The following is a 14,174-nucleotide window of genomic DNA, read 5'->3' as shown; positions in this document are numbered from 1 at the left end:
GCTTTCTTTTCCCTATTTCTACTTTGATATGCTCATACACATATGATGCCTTAAAAAAAGAACTTCCTATTAAAGTTAGTTTTGCTTCTCACTTTTTATACAATTCTTTATGGCAACTTCAGAGGAAAATATTATGGATTGTTTACATTAGCAGTTGTAAACGAACAATTTAGTTCACTTCTTTGATGTAGGAACAATCACACTGGATAAGGGAAATAAAAGCAGAGACTAAGGTAGAATCAGGCAGGCAGTAAGACCTAGGATGTATTATGTAAGCAAACAAATCAACATCTGAATATGTGAATTATTTGCATAGGATAGCTAACTCTTGTTTACATGGGTGACTAATTGTTCCCTGCTATTATACTAGCCCATCAACTGATTAGCCCATTGACTGAAAACAAGAAGGCCCCCCTCAGTTGTGTTTCTGTAAATTTTAATAAATTCAAAAAAACCAATATATCTTTTATAACGTTTTTCAGCCCTACTCAAAGAACATATTCCATAACTTTGAGTTGATTGAATGAAAATTTATAACTGGAGATATACTTGCAAGGTCCTTTTCTGGCAATCTCTCCCTACAAACTAGTTACTGGGAAATGCATAAAATCCTTTTATAAATTTATTTAGCTGGTAGAAACCACTGCCATAAGCAGCCATATATGTGTGTCTCACACATTTCTGATTTATATCCCAAAGAAGTGAAAAAGAAGAAAGATCTCAGTTAAACAAATAGCACTAAGGCTTATTTTTAGCTCCAGGGCTCAGTTGACAATAATTTATTTATTGCAACTGGCAGTAGTTACAAGCATGGTCAGTCTTTGTGTTTCAGTGATTGCCACAGACTATTTTTGACCATAGCAATTCTGTTAAGTTGTATGAGACAAACCAACAGGTAGAGACACAATTCAAAATACACATGAAAATATTGGCTTTTTCATGACTCTGTCCTTCCACTTAACTTGTAAACTTCTACATGGCGTTGCTATCAAAGTGATTTTTGTATAATAACTAAATGTCACTAAATGCTAGTGATCCCTAACTATAGCTGTGCAGTACAGAAACATCTCTGGTTAAGCTTACCTCTACCAAAGAGTATTGATTAACTGCTTGAATATATCACTGTATACTTCAAGTAACTTGGACTGAGGGTGTCATAGACTATAAACATAATTCTACCATTCTACATACACACACACACACACATACACACACACACACACACTCACACACACACACACACACGTACACACACACACACACACACTCACACACACACACACACATACACACACACACACTCACACACACACACACACACACACGTACACACACACACACACGTACACACACACACACACACACGTACACACACACACACGTACACACACACACACTCACACACACACACACACACACACGTACACACACACACACGTACACACACACACACACACACGTACACACACACACACGTACACACACACACTCACACACACACACACACACACACGTACACACACACACACACACACGTGTACACACACTCATGCTCCCCTGCTTAAATTTTTACATCTCTCTCTCTCTCTACCTCTCCACCAGCCTTGGCAAGCTTAGCTGGGCAATATTGCCATTCTAGGTCCTTAGCCATCTTGTCTTTTTGTAACTGAGTTTACATGAAAGAAACTTGTTAATTTACCTTTTATCCTTTTTTCATTCCAGTTAGTATTTATTTATTTATTTATGACTCTCATCTTTTGACTACACATCTTGCTTTGGTTATGTAAGTTTATTGACCCACTTTCTACAAATCTGCCTACCTTTCTCTGGAATGTCCCAAACCCAAACATGACCGTTAGAAGGTTTTTGCCTGTCTTAAGCTCGTATCCAGCACTTCCGATGACACTCTGCTGTGTTCTCCCTGTCTGCTGCCCCCTGTGTACTGTATCCGGCCGTCCACTCTCAGTTGTCTTAATCAGCCCAGACCTGTGGTGTGGTCATAAGTGATTGCCTGACAAATTTACAGTATCTCACACTCTCCTTTTATGCCACTTATTGAAAAGGTCAATCTTTGTTATGATTAAAACTTTATAAATTAAAAAAAAAAGCCTTGAAATTTTTCTACTGGTGTTCTTGTAATGCGTGTCACAGGTTTTAAGTTTAAATAAAAAAGGGTTGCGTATTCATTCGATGGCTGCTTATTGAATACCCCTGACACATGACGTTTCAGCAGAAAGAGACTATGGCCCAGAGTTTCAAACATTCCTCTAACACTTTTATAGCATGAGTTGAGAAAAGTTTGATGTATAAACTTTCTTGTTCTCATAAATGTCATTAAAATAGCAAGTTCATTGGTGGGGCTTTGCATTTCATTTCCCGTTGCTTCCATATTGGTATTCATTCTTCAAGTCTATGTATTAAAATATGACATTTCATTTTTGGAGATTTATTTATTCTTATTTGCATTTGTGTTTAATCTGCATCTATGTCTGAGTGATGCTGCCAAGTCCCTAGAACTGGAGATATAGACAGGGACAGTTGTGAGCAGTCTTGTGGGTACTGGGACTTGAACCTGGGTCCTCTGCAAGAACAGCCAGTGCTCTTATCTAGTGAGCACTTCACTTTCATAAATATTTGAACTTTACATGTCGCAAATGTTGATTTACTTCATAGCAAAATAATATGATTTCATTCCTTGAAACTGTTATAGTGCTTCTTTCATAAGCATATTCCAAGAACATGTATTAGTTTAATTAAGATGCATGATTTAGTTTAGGTAAAAGAACAAAACTATTAATTAGCCTCCAAACCACAAGTAACCACTTGTAAATAAAACTGCCTTGTAAATAAAACAGCTGTCAGGAACCTTCAGTGCTAGCCGGCATGTTTAAGGTCATTACATAACTGAGTGGAAGCGCTTCAGACCTTAAACATGACTGCAGTTTTATGAAATAAATTTTAAGCTGATCCTGGAACATATAAAATTATATTTATGTGCAAAAGGGCATGGAAGCCCACTATTCCAACATTTTGGTAGTGGTTATTTTATAGAGTAAAAGAGATAGGAGCAGAAGTTGGGAGACTGCGGACTTTTCTCTGTAATTCTGTATTCCATAACCTCTTTTTCATGGGAAGAATACCACACAGGAAACTTTTGTTTAAAATTAGGTTCTGCATTTAAACAAGCTAAGTTTTATATATTCATATATATATATATATATTTCTCCTTATATAAAGAAATATATTCTATTATATAAATTTGTATATAAATATATATATATATATATATATATATATATATATATAGCCAGTTTTCCCAGGGTTCAAAATTGGTAAGCATCTGAATGAAAGAACTGATAAACTTTTCTGAATCACATCACAGCTCAGACCAATAAATGATTGCACGTTGGTTTTTTTATTTGTTCTCTTCGCCTAAGGTCATAAAATTTCAGGTTGGTTGAACACTGTTATTTTGGCTTGAAGACCACAGGGGAAAACACACACACACACACATACGCACACACATTTGCTTAGACTAGCATGGCTAGTTTTATAATTGAGTATTTTAAAAGAAAAAGAGATGTAGCATCACTGATTAATATGTTGACGGAGAACGTAATTATAGCCCCTCGCCCGTTTTCATTTGCTCTTATTCCAATTTAGCTTGCATGCTGTGCAGAGTTGCCAATGCTGCTCCCGTCCTCTCGCTTAAGACTTTAACAGATGACGGTTGTCCTATTTCTCTAGCAACGCCACTTCCCGCTTCTATTTCATAGAGGGCCTTTCGTGAACGCGAGCACTGGGGAATTTAACATATAATGTAACACTATAAACCATTAAAAGCTGGGAGTGGGACTAGCTGGAGTCTACAGATGAGAAAATGACATGGGCCAGGCAGTTTCAAAAGAAGCCGGGGAGCGGACTCCAAGTGTGTCCATTTGAAAGCTAATGTTCTTCTCACGTCAGCAGGTTGCTTCTCTCTACTGTCTGTGTCATTAGCATTTTTAGTGACTACGGAATTGGCCATCTGGCCAGTACAGCTTCAGTGTACCACAAACTGATGGCAGTTTTCTTCTCCAGAGTATGGTGGCGGACGGATTTGAGGCTAGTGTTGCGAACTGTGTGAAAGGCCGCTGTAGCTCCATCATTTCAGCCCGTATAGTCTGTGTGGCAATGAATAAGCTCACCCATGGCTCACCAGGGGGCATACTGAGCCAAAGTTCATCTTTCTAGTTGTGTTAGAAAGTTTAACTCTGTTCTGTGCAAGCGCTGATAGGATGGGGGAGGGGAGGACAAGGTCTAAGACTGGGTGGAGTTTCACACTGTTAAATGTTGGCTTTGGGAGGTATCTGATCTCCCCACCTGTATCTTTTATTTTAGAAACTTTGTGAAAGGGACAGCTCATGGAATTTGCACAGTTACTCCATTTCAAACATACAAACGGTTTGCTTGGGTAATGACTCTCGAAGTGTTTTGCTGTGTTGGCCATGTGGCCCGTCTGTTTAATTCAATTACTTCCATTAATAGATGTCTGTATGGCAGCAGGCCTCGAGATGGACTGCTTTCAGAAGTGATTGCGACGCCTTGGGTGTCCTTTAAAACCTAACAAGAGGAGCCCAGAGCACATTTGCAGATACAGTTGCCTTTTTCATGTCCTAAGTTTGGAGAGTTTCTGAAAATAAACTCTTGTTCGATTCTGCTTCGATCATGAGGCCACTTGGTTCTTTTATAGCTCAATCTATTAATCCACATCATGCAAGGGTAGGGTGAGCCAGCCAGCAGCTTTCCACATGTGCTTTTCACGTGACATGTGGCTTGACTAAGTACATGTGTGTGTTTGAAAGGAGACGCATGTTTATATGTGTGTGCATTTGACACATAGGTACATGTAGACAGATTTTCCTTTGGACTGCCAGCGAACAACCACTCAGAGACTTATTAATTGTGAAAGCTTGGCCTTAGCTTAGTTTTTTTCCCTGCTAGCTGTTATAATTTAATTAACTCATATTTTTTAATCTATATTCTGCCTAGTGGCTCCGTTACCTCTGATCTGTACCATATGTCTGACTTCTGTAAAGTCCCAATGACATCTCTGCCTCTCTTCTTCCCAGAGTCCTCTCTGTCTCCAGAAATCCTGCCTAACCTCGTCCTGACTAGCTATTGGCCATTCAGCTCTTTATTAAATCAATCACAGCAATATGTTTTTATATAGTGTACAAATATCCCACAACAACACGTATATTGAAAGCATAAATGTGGGTGACACATGTAAGTACAAGCACTCATATGAGAGAAAGAAGGAAGGGTATTGTTTTGGGTGGGTAAAGTAGTGGTGAGAAACTGGGAGGAGCTGGGTAAGGGGAATTGTAATCAGAATATATTATATGAAAAAAATCTATTTTCAATTAAAAAAGAAAATGTTCCCTTAAAAACAACAACAATAAACTAGGCAATAAGTTGTAACTTTGTTCCCTTCTGAACCTTTCCCTCTCTTGCCTCCCTTTTGCTTTTAGAATTTTATTTGTAAGTGCAGTTTTCATGACCCTTCTGCCACCCCACATCTTCCCTCAAATTCACGTCAGGTGGCTTGTCCTTGATGAAAGCTTTCCTGCTCTCAGCAGCCATTGCTGCCTGTAGTTAGAACACATGCCTAGTTGAAGAGTTTTGTGCCTCTAAAGAGCCCATGGGGTCCCACAGAATGTTGCTTGAACCCATTAAGCTAAGAACTCTAAACTCGCTCGTTTGCAGCTATCTGCCTTAACCTTAGCAAGACACTCTCTTTTTTGCGTGTTCTAGGCCTTGTGAACTGGGTTGAACTTACTCTGGCTGGCAAGACCTCAGAGTCATAGACACATCTCACAAGAAACTACAGAACAGTTAGGTAGAGATAGATACAGTATTTAATTAAGATCTGCATTATTTCGTGTCTCTGTTTTGCAAATTTACCTTAGACTTATCAAGAAAGAGACTCATTGCTCTTTAAAGCTGTGTGTGACTGACAGGGCAGGAAATGATCCTGGTGATTGGTAAGGAAATGTCGAATTAGGACTGAATGCTTCCGAAGCAGGTGCGTCTTCAATATGGCTATTGTAACTGAGGCTGTCCACACTCTTTCTACCTTCTGCTAATGGAGCAAGTTCCTAGTAAACAGCACCCTGTGCGGTACATTCTTCAGGGGCCTGCATTGCTGAGACAGCTCTTTTCGTGTGTGTAGTAGCACTTAGGTCTAGCTCTTCCCCATCAAGCTGGGGGTGTGACAGTTTGGACCCTGTGACTGAAAATTGCCTTTACCAGAACTAAGGAAGGAATAGCTTCCTTGTTAGTTCCTCTGGCAACCACTCCAATCAGAGCATGGGATTTATTGCAACAGAAGGTATTGGGACATGAATGTAATCATGAAATTAGGATGGTTACTATTGGGTCTACCCAACTGGTGCTTGTAAGATTAAGCAAAAGAGGATGAAGCTGCAGATGAAGGATTTAATGAGATCTTTGTGGAGTTTGCATTTATCTCTTAGAATGATGCCTGAGAGACTCACATAGTTCTTCTGGATGATAGTAATGCTGGACCTACAGAGGTTAGAGGGTCTGCATGAAGCAAGGACAATGGTACCCTAGTGATGCTCAGAAGTGCTAGTGAGAAAGACAGTGACCATGCTCAGTCTTTACCAAAAGCCAATGTAAGAGCTGAGTAGGTTTAAAGGTACAGGCCTGTGATCCCAGGATTCAGGAGTCTGAGGCAGGAGGATTGGGCACTTTAAAGTCAATCTACATAGTAAGACCTTGTCCAAGAAAGAGGGAGGAGGAGAGAAGCAGGAAGAGGGGGGAAGAAGGGAAGGAGGGAAGAAAAGTTCATATTACATGTTCAGTTTTACATAGGGGTTGAAGATGATACTTCAGCCAAAAGTTCTATCTCTTGGCTTGTGAGATGGCTTAGCAGTAAAGTATGTTAGATGACAAGCCTGGTGACCTCAGTTCAATCCCAGTATCCACATGATAGAAAGAGAGAACCAATTGTTCTCGGACCTCCATACATACACCATAGCAGTCACAAGCACACAAGTCCTAAATAAGCAAATACAAAAGAAAACAGCGTAAACAACTATCTCTCCAGAGGTAAGGGGCTAGAGGACAGGCCGAGGCACCATGTGGTTACAAAGACAGGGATCTAGGCTGAGGGATTGTTAAATATAACTGTAGGGATAACTAATGGAAGCTAGGCTTGAGCTATGCCTCGCTGCCAAGTGCCTCTCTGTGTAGGCGGGTTTGTCTTCAGAGGAATGAAGATTTGGGAGGACCGCAGGACTTGTGGGTATGGTTTCTTAGTGCAACCGGGGAAACATAAATTCCAAGTCTTTGATAATCGACTCCCAGATTCCCGAGTGATTGACCTTCTACCCTTCTAGCGGCCTATTCTGTTTAATCACACTACTGATAAATGAGCATTTGAGTTAGAAGCGCCACATACACACATACAGTAAAAGCCCTCCTGTTTCTCTATTACACTTGAGAGAATATAAGAAGTTGCAGAAGATAGTAAAAATGCACACACACACACACACCACTTCTGATGTTTGGAGTTGTTTGGTTGGCTAGTTAGTTTGTTGACTTTTCTCTTCTTAGATAAGGTCACAGTATGTAACTTCTGCTGTCCCTGAATTGTTATATAGCCGAGACTGGCCTCAAATTCACATCCTTTTTCCTCGTTCTTCTAAGCGCTGGGATGAGAGGGCAGCCGACACTCCCACCCTAGTCCCGAGGTTTTCAACCCGCAGGACCAGCAGGCCTTGTTTATACCTAATACTAATCTCCCTGCTTAAATTTTAACCTATCGGCACTGGTTATCAGCAGGCAGGGAGACGGATAAGGTGTGTCTCTTTTCTGGCTTTTGAAAGCTGGTGTTCTGAGCCTCTTTTCATTCTGTACTTTAAAATATTCTTTCTGAGTCATAAATGACACCAATGTGATTCATTAACTGTCTCGTTAGATGTAATTTCTGTATATGATTGTTTTCATACTTCCTAGATAAGACTGGCCCCATTGTACCCAATTTTTCCTCACGTTTAAAAGACATCTGAGGTGAATCATTCAACTCTGTGCAATTAATTTATGTGAAACATCCATGGACGTGTAGTCTCCAAAAGACTGTAATTCCAAGTATCCATGATGTCACCCCACTACAATGTGGCACAGAACGTATTCTTTGTGTCAAGGGATTTACATAAGGCTGTGTTACTTAGACTAAGTCACTGTAAAATATGCCATATTGCAGACAGTGGCATTCTATCATGGCCTAAGCCTCTACTGGCTGTAGCTATTTCTTCGCTCCTGCAACTTTGTCCCAAAACAGCAAAGACCTGATCAATGGATGGCTACATCACGAGCCAGCTAGAGACAGTGGTTCCCAAGTCTACTAAAGCAATTTCATGAGAAACAAATAAGGTTGATAGCCACAGTGTACTGAGCTTTTGTTACTTGTGTGACATCAACTTGGTGCCATCAGAGCCACTGCGTTGGGTAAAACTGAAGCTGCGGAGCTAGTAAAATCCCACAGCTGCAGGGAAACCAGCTCTGTCTATAGCTAAACTTTCTGTGGTTTCTGCTCTTGTCCTTACTGGACCATTCTCCCTTGATGTCCACACTTAGCTATACCTGGTTTTCCTTGGTGGTATTAACCAAACATGTCCAGCAAGCTGCTACTTAGCCTTCCCTTTCTGTCCTCTACAGAAGGCCAAGTGTCTCCCGTTCACATGTGCATCCGAGAACAAGTTTCCTCTTTCTGTTTACTTGACAGCCTTCTCTTCCAGGTTTTACACCCAATCCTTCTACCATGGGCGCTGGAGATGTGTAGGAAATAGAGCGTGGACTTTGACACGGCTCCATCCCTTAGAGAGCTAGCCGGTTCCTCCCGAGTCACGCCACTCGCTGACCCTCCTACTTTGGTCAGACTATAAATTGCACTGTTTTCTTCCTCTCTGGCCCTGGACCAGTTTGGAGAACCATAAACTCTTTTAAATAAATGGGACCACAGAGCGTAACCTATAATCTATTTCTCCCCACCCCTAACCCCAGCTAGCCGCTGGCAACGTTTTGTTAGTCTTTAACATTTCTGGTCAAGTAAGATCAAGAATAGCTGTTAGAACCAATAGCACGGCTTAAATAGCAAATGGTTTTGTTGAAGAAAATCTTTCAAACTCTAAAATGTGTTTTGAAATGAAATAGGTATCTGTAAACTAATCTACTGGATTGGCATTTTATTAGATTAGTAGATTACTATAATAGGTACCTACTTCAGGAAAATGTATGGAGCTGAATTTTACTATTATTTGTAGTAGACTTTAATATAACCCAAGACTTGCACTTAGAGCTGTGAAATCGACCTGTGCCATACTTTTAGTGTAACTTCAGTTTTTAAATTACATTTCTCTCTCTCTCTCTCTCTCTCTCTCTCTCTCTCTCTCTCTCTCTCTCTCTCTCTCTCTCTCTCCTCTGTGTAAGTGGAGTCTGGGGGGTGGGGGCAAAGTGTGCACCCACGCATGAGCACGAGGCAGATCCCATGTGTAGAGGTTAAAGGACTACTTATCAGAATCGGTTCTTTCCTTCCATCACATAGATCCCAGGGACTGCACTCAGGTCACCTTGGCAGCAAGTGTCTTCATCTGCTGAACCAACACACTACTTCCCATAGCGTCCTAAACCTGGGATTTGTAGAAAACAGGGTCTCAGCAATCCCCTAAAAGGAATGAGATGAGATGTCACTTCACCACTACGGGAACTGAACTCTGATCATTAAATTTCTACAAGTCACACAGCTAAGGAGGTACCTGTAATTCATGTCTTGAAATTCTAAATTCACTTCTCCTAATATATCTTCTAAGCTTTTGTTTATTTGTTGATTTTAGCTTGAGATATGGCATCACTATGTAGCCCTTGCAGGCCTGGCACTCACTATGAAGATCAGGCGTGCAGGGAACTCCCAGAGATCCATCTGTCTCTACTTCTTGAGTGTGTGCCAACAGCCCTCGATTCCTTTTTGTTCAGTTTTGTTTTATTTTGTTTGGTTTTTTTCAAGACAGAGTTTCTACATGTAACTGCCTTGGCTGTCCTGGAACTCACTCGGTAGACCAGGCTGGCCTAGAACTCACAGAGATCTGCCTGTCTCTTCCTTGTGTGAGTGTTGGAATTAAATGCGTGTGCCATCACCGCCTGACCAGTCCTGGATTCTTAATATACTCTTGTCAGAAACAAATATAGTCACTTGTCTTGACTAAATGCTTACTGTGGGCCTGTGATGGTCGGGATTTGTAAGAATGAGCCCTGCCAGGTCCATTGACACCTCTTCGTTCTGCTCCTACTACAGAAGAGGAAGCCAAGGTCTACTAGGGCCACTCAACCAAACATGTGACACACAAAAGAATTCCATGCATGATATACTTCTCTAAAAACCTAAGTGAGCTACCTTAATTTTACTTTTTAATTTTTTAACACTTTCCTCTGTTTATATAATAAACTTTAGATGGCTTCACTTTCTAGTGCCTTCTCTCATCCTCCTCCCTCTCACAGCTGTCTTTCTTCTAAGCAAGTCCCCTCCTACTTTTACACCCTCCCTGTGTGTGATACCCTGAGTTCAGAGTTCCTGGTCGGAGTGTGGGTGGGAGGTTAGTTACTGGTACAAGGGCATCTTATCAATGGTCCCACCACTGAAGAAAATGACACCCTTTTCCTTCAACATATGCTTTTTAAGATTCTACAACCTAGCCTTTAACAACCATCTCTCTGTTAAGCACATTAAATAAGTCATGCCTATGGTGTTCAACACAGTGCTGGCTTCCGGTATGTGCACAGGAAATGTATAGCAGGCACTTTCCAAATTTATGAATTGGTGTGACTTGTTAAGTAAACAAGAACTATTCATTTGGAAATTGGTTTAGCCCACCAAGGCTTCTTTTCCGTAAGACATTCTTGGGCACATCTCACAATGAGGCATTTCCACAGAGAAAGCTAATCCAGATAAATCATATTCAACTATGAGATTCCAGGAAGACACTCCTATGTGAGGAGAGGCCAGTGACGCGGAGATGGCAATAAGAAAGCGTCGGTTAAAAGCCAGTGGTAGTTGTTTGGGAGGATGTACTCAGAGATGCACTGGGCTCCTGGAGAAAGTGCTGCTCGTTACTTGGTGATGTCTGCCTAAGGAGAGGGTATCTTTGGCTGCTTGTCATTGCAATGGCCCCCATTTGTAAAAACTCTGACATTTGCATGCAGATGAAATTGCTGTCGTGAAAACATCTCAAATATCATATACCTGTGGTCTGTGACAGTGTTTTGATTATCTCACCCATTCTGAGTATATATTAAAAATGATCCTTTTGGACAGTGTAAATCAAAAAGGGAAAGGTAATTCTAATTCACAAAAGCCATATCTGTAATCCAAGCTCTGTAACGCTAGTCTTAATAGGAACTAGAACTGGATTTCTTAACTTTGAGCCATTGCCCACTCCTTGCTACACATGACACTCACTACGATTTTAAAAACCACAAGGTATAATTTTATGCTTATGGATTGTATAGAAATAGGATAGTACAATGTGTATTCTTATGTTTGCCTACCCAACCCCTTGCAGAATGATATCTGGATGGTAATCCCATGGTGATGTAGACATGGCTCATTCCTCCCGGCTTATGTATAGTTAAATTAAGCCAACTATAGTTTAGAATAGAAACTCAAGTATAATTTGCGAGTACCATTTGGAAAGCTATAGCTCAATGTAAGATATAGGAATAGGATCATTTGATGCTATTACAGAACGCGGACTGCAGTTCAATAAAAAAGCAGGTCTTTTCTATGTGTAAGACCCAAGGCTCTAGCCTGAGAACCAAAACTACCTTTTAAAATTAAGTGCAAATTTAACAGTTGAGTTTGCATGTGGAGAAATATTATGAGATCACAGAATCCTTTATGTGACAGCAACTGTCACTGTATAGCTGTTTGAATAGAATCTTCAGTCCATACTCTGCTGTTTGCTCTCACTCCCAACAGCCATTTCTTCTAGCCAGCCTTACTAGATATCCCATTCAGAACTAAAACCCCTTTGCCTGTGCTCTTGTAAAACCCTGTGTATGTTTCTACTGTAATTCTGGAAATAGTGCCATTTTTATCTGCTGTTGCTCTTGCCACTCCTGTGAGCACCTTACAGGGTTTCCTACTCTTTGCTCAGGGATAGATCTCTGTTCACAGCACTAAGCTTGCTTTCTCCCTGGCTGTCAGTAGGCAGCCCATTGTCCATACAGAACAGTTAATTGTTCTGTAACAAAGACTCTTATCATCTGCTGTTACTTGTGATTTTTAGCAAGGTAGCACTTTGCTAAAGATTCTACTGACCAAGTCATAAAGACAGATTTTTTTTATGGCATAGAGTTATAAAGTCTTTGGGAACATCTTTTGCTGAATTCCCATGGTTTTTCCTTCACTCTTGGTTTACCACCTTTACTGAGATGTCTCCCACCATACATTTCTGAATACCCGTGGTTCCTTCCTATATTTCCCATTCTAGAAGCTATACATCTAAGTAATCCTCAACACTGTGAGCTGCCTGAATAATGCTTTTCAGTATCACCAATAAAGATGAATTACCCACAGAAATGATAGAAGGGGTTGATTACACAGGCCCACCACCCACTTGGCTTGGCCAACCATCGCATGATTGCGTACAGTTGAGAGACCCCTTGTTCAGGATCACTTCATCTTCACTGAGTATCTAGGAAGCCCAATACAGCTGTTCTATCCAGGCAGATTGCAAAACTTCAGCAGGGACCAGCTTATCCCAGAGCTTTAACAAGAACTGACCTCTGACTTCCAAGAAAGGGAGCAATTTAAAGTTAACATTCCTGCTTGTGTTCTGAACTTTTCCCATTACAAAGTCAGCTTTTAACCTTCCCATACTTGAGATTCCAATGTTTTGGAATGCTGAAAAATTAAGGCTTAATCCTTAATTACAGGGGAAGTGATTATTCTAATATTATTCCCAAACTATTTCTAGCCACTTGACCTTTTACACAGTTGTATAGCTTTAAAAACTACAGTCCTTAAAGAAACCTTCCTTTCTGTGGGTATATCATTTGCAAATGTAAAAGTCCATTTTGTACCATTTTGGTTAGCAATGTTTTCAAAGCTGGTTCTGCCTCTAGGCCCTCATTCTTGGGTAGCTGTCAGAGAGACAGTACATGGCCCTTGCCTTTTTAAAATGAGTGCAGTGGCTATGTAGAACATTCCTGTGCGTACAAGAATTCTGATTTTACCTACTGGCTTTCGTGGCTTGTGCTTACTTTCACGGGAGACTATTCTTAGAGTTTAAGAGGGTTCTCATTGCTTTCAGAGTTCCATTGATGAAAAGGGTGTTTAGAAACCACAGTGCTTGAACCTAGGGTTGGTAATATGCAGTAAATCGAGCTATTCTGATCAAAATAATTTCTGTGAGCTGGACATAGTTTTTTTTTGATGGTGGTGATGATGATAGTAGTGGGATATTAGACACCAGTGCTCTTTTAATAAGGGATATTTTCATTCTAAACAAATGGTTTCCTCGGTAGCCTCCTAGTACAGAGGACTGTGCCTGCCTAGTTAAATATTTAAATGTATTTTATCAGTTTATAACTGACAGGTTTATGTTTTTATCTATTTTGAAGTGAGTTCAGCTTTAGTTCTTTTTAGTATAAACTATAGAAAGTAGAAGATTTTAATGTATGTGCAGAGAGCAGGCATAGGTAAGGCTCATCAGAAAACAGGTAGAAAGAAATGAATCTCAAATAAAAAATAAAGCATAAAATGAATGCTTGAAATAATTTGTCAAAACCTGTCCCTGCAGATAATTCCCAGGACACATTTAATTGTGAGTGTCTATGTCAAATTTTGAAATTCAAAATGTTGAAGTTATTGTTTGGGAATAAACTGATAAGGGAAATATCAATTTACGAGGCCTCTCAATGAAGTTTATTACTATGACTGTGATGGGTGCAGTTGCATTAGTTTGCTGCAGTAGTTCACCCATGACCACTTTAGTCTAAGTGATGTGATTTCACCAAAAAGGGGTCAGCCAGGAAAAAGTAGTCAATGCATACATCCCACACAAAAAGTAGGAAGAAAATAGCTTATATGCAATTTATATCATTCTGCA

General features: G+C 40.3%; 1 protein-coding gene across 6 annotated transcripts in view; it reads left to right on the top strand.

Moving 5' to 3' along the window:
* The window catches only part of Pde4d (phosphodiesterase 4D), an 840,110-nt gene that overhangs the window by 571,965 nt on the left and 253,971 nt on the right, over positions 1-14,174 (top strand). The window lies entirely within an intron of this gene.

The sequence above is a fragment of the Microtus pennsylvanicus genome, chromosome 6, assembly GCF_037038515.1.
Source record: "Microtus pennsylvanicus isolate mMicPen1 chromosome 6, mMicPen1.hap1, whole genome shotgun sequence".
NCBI lineage: Eukaryota > Metazoa > Chordata > Mammalia > Rodentia > Cricetidae > Microtus > Microtus pennsylvanicus.
The sequence above is the reverse complement of the archived record's forward strand: the minus strand, read 5'-3'. Positions and strand labels throughout refer to the sequence as shown.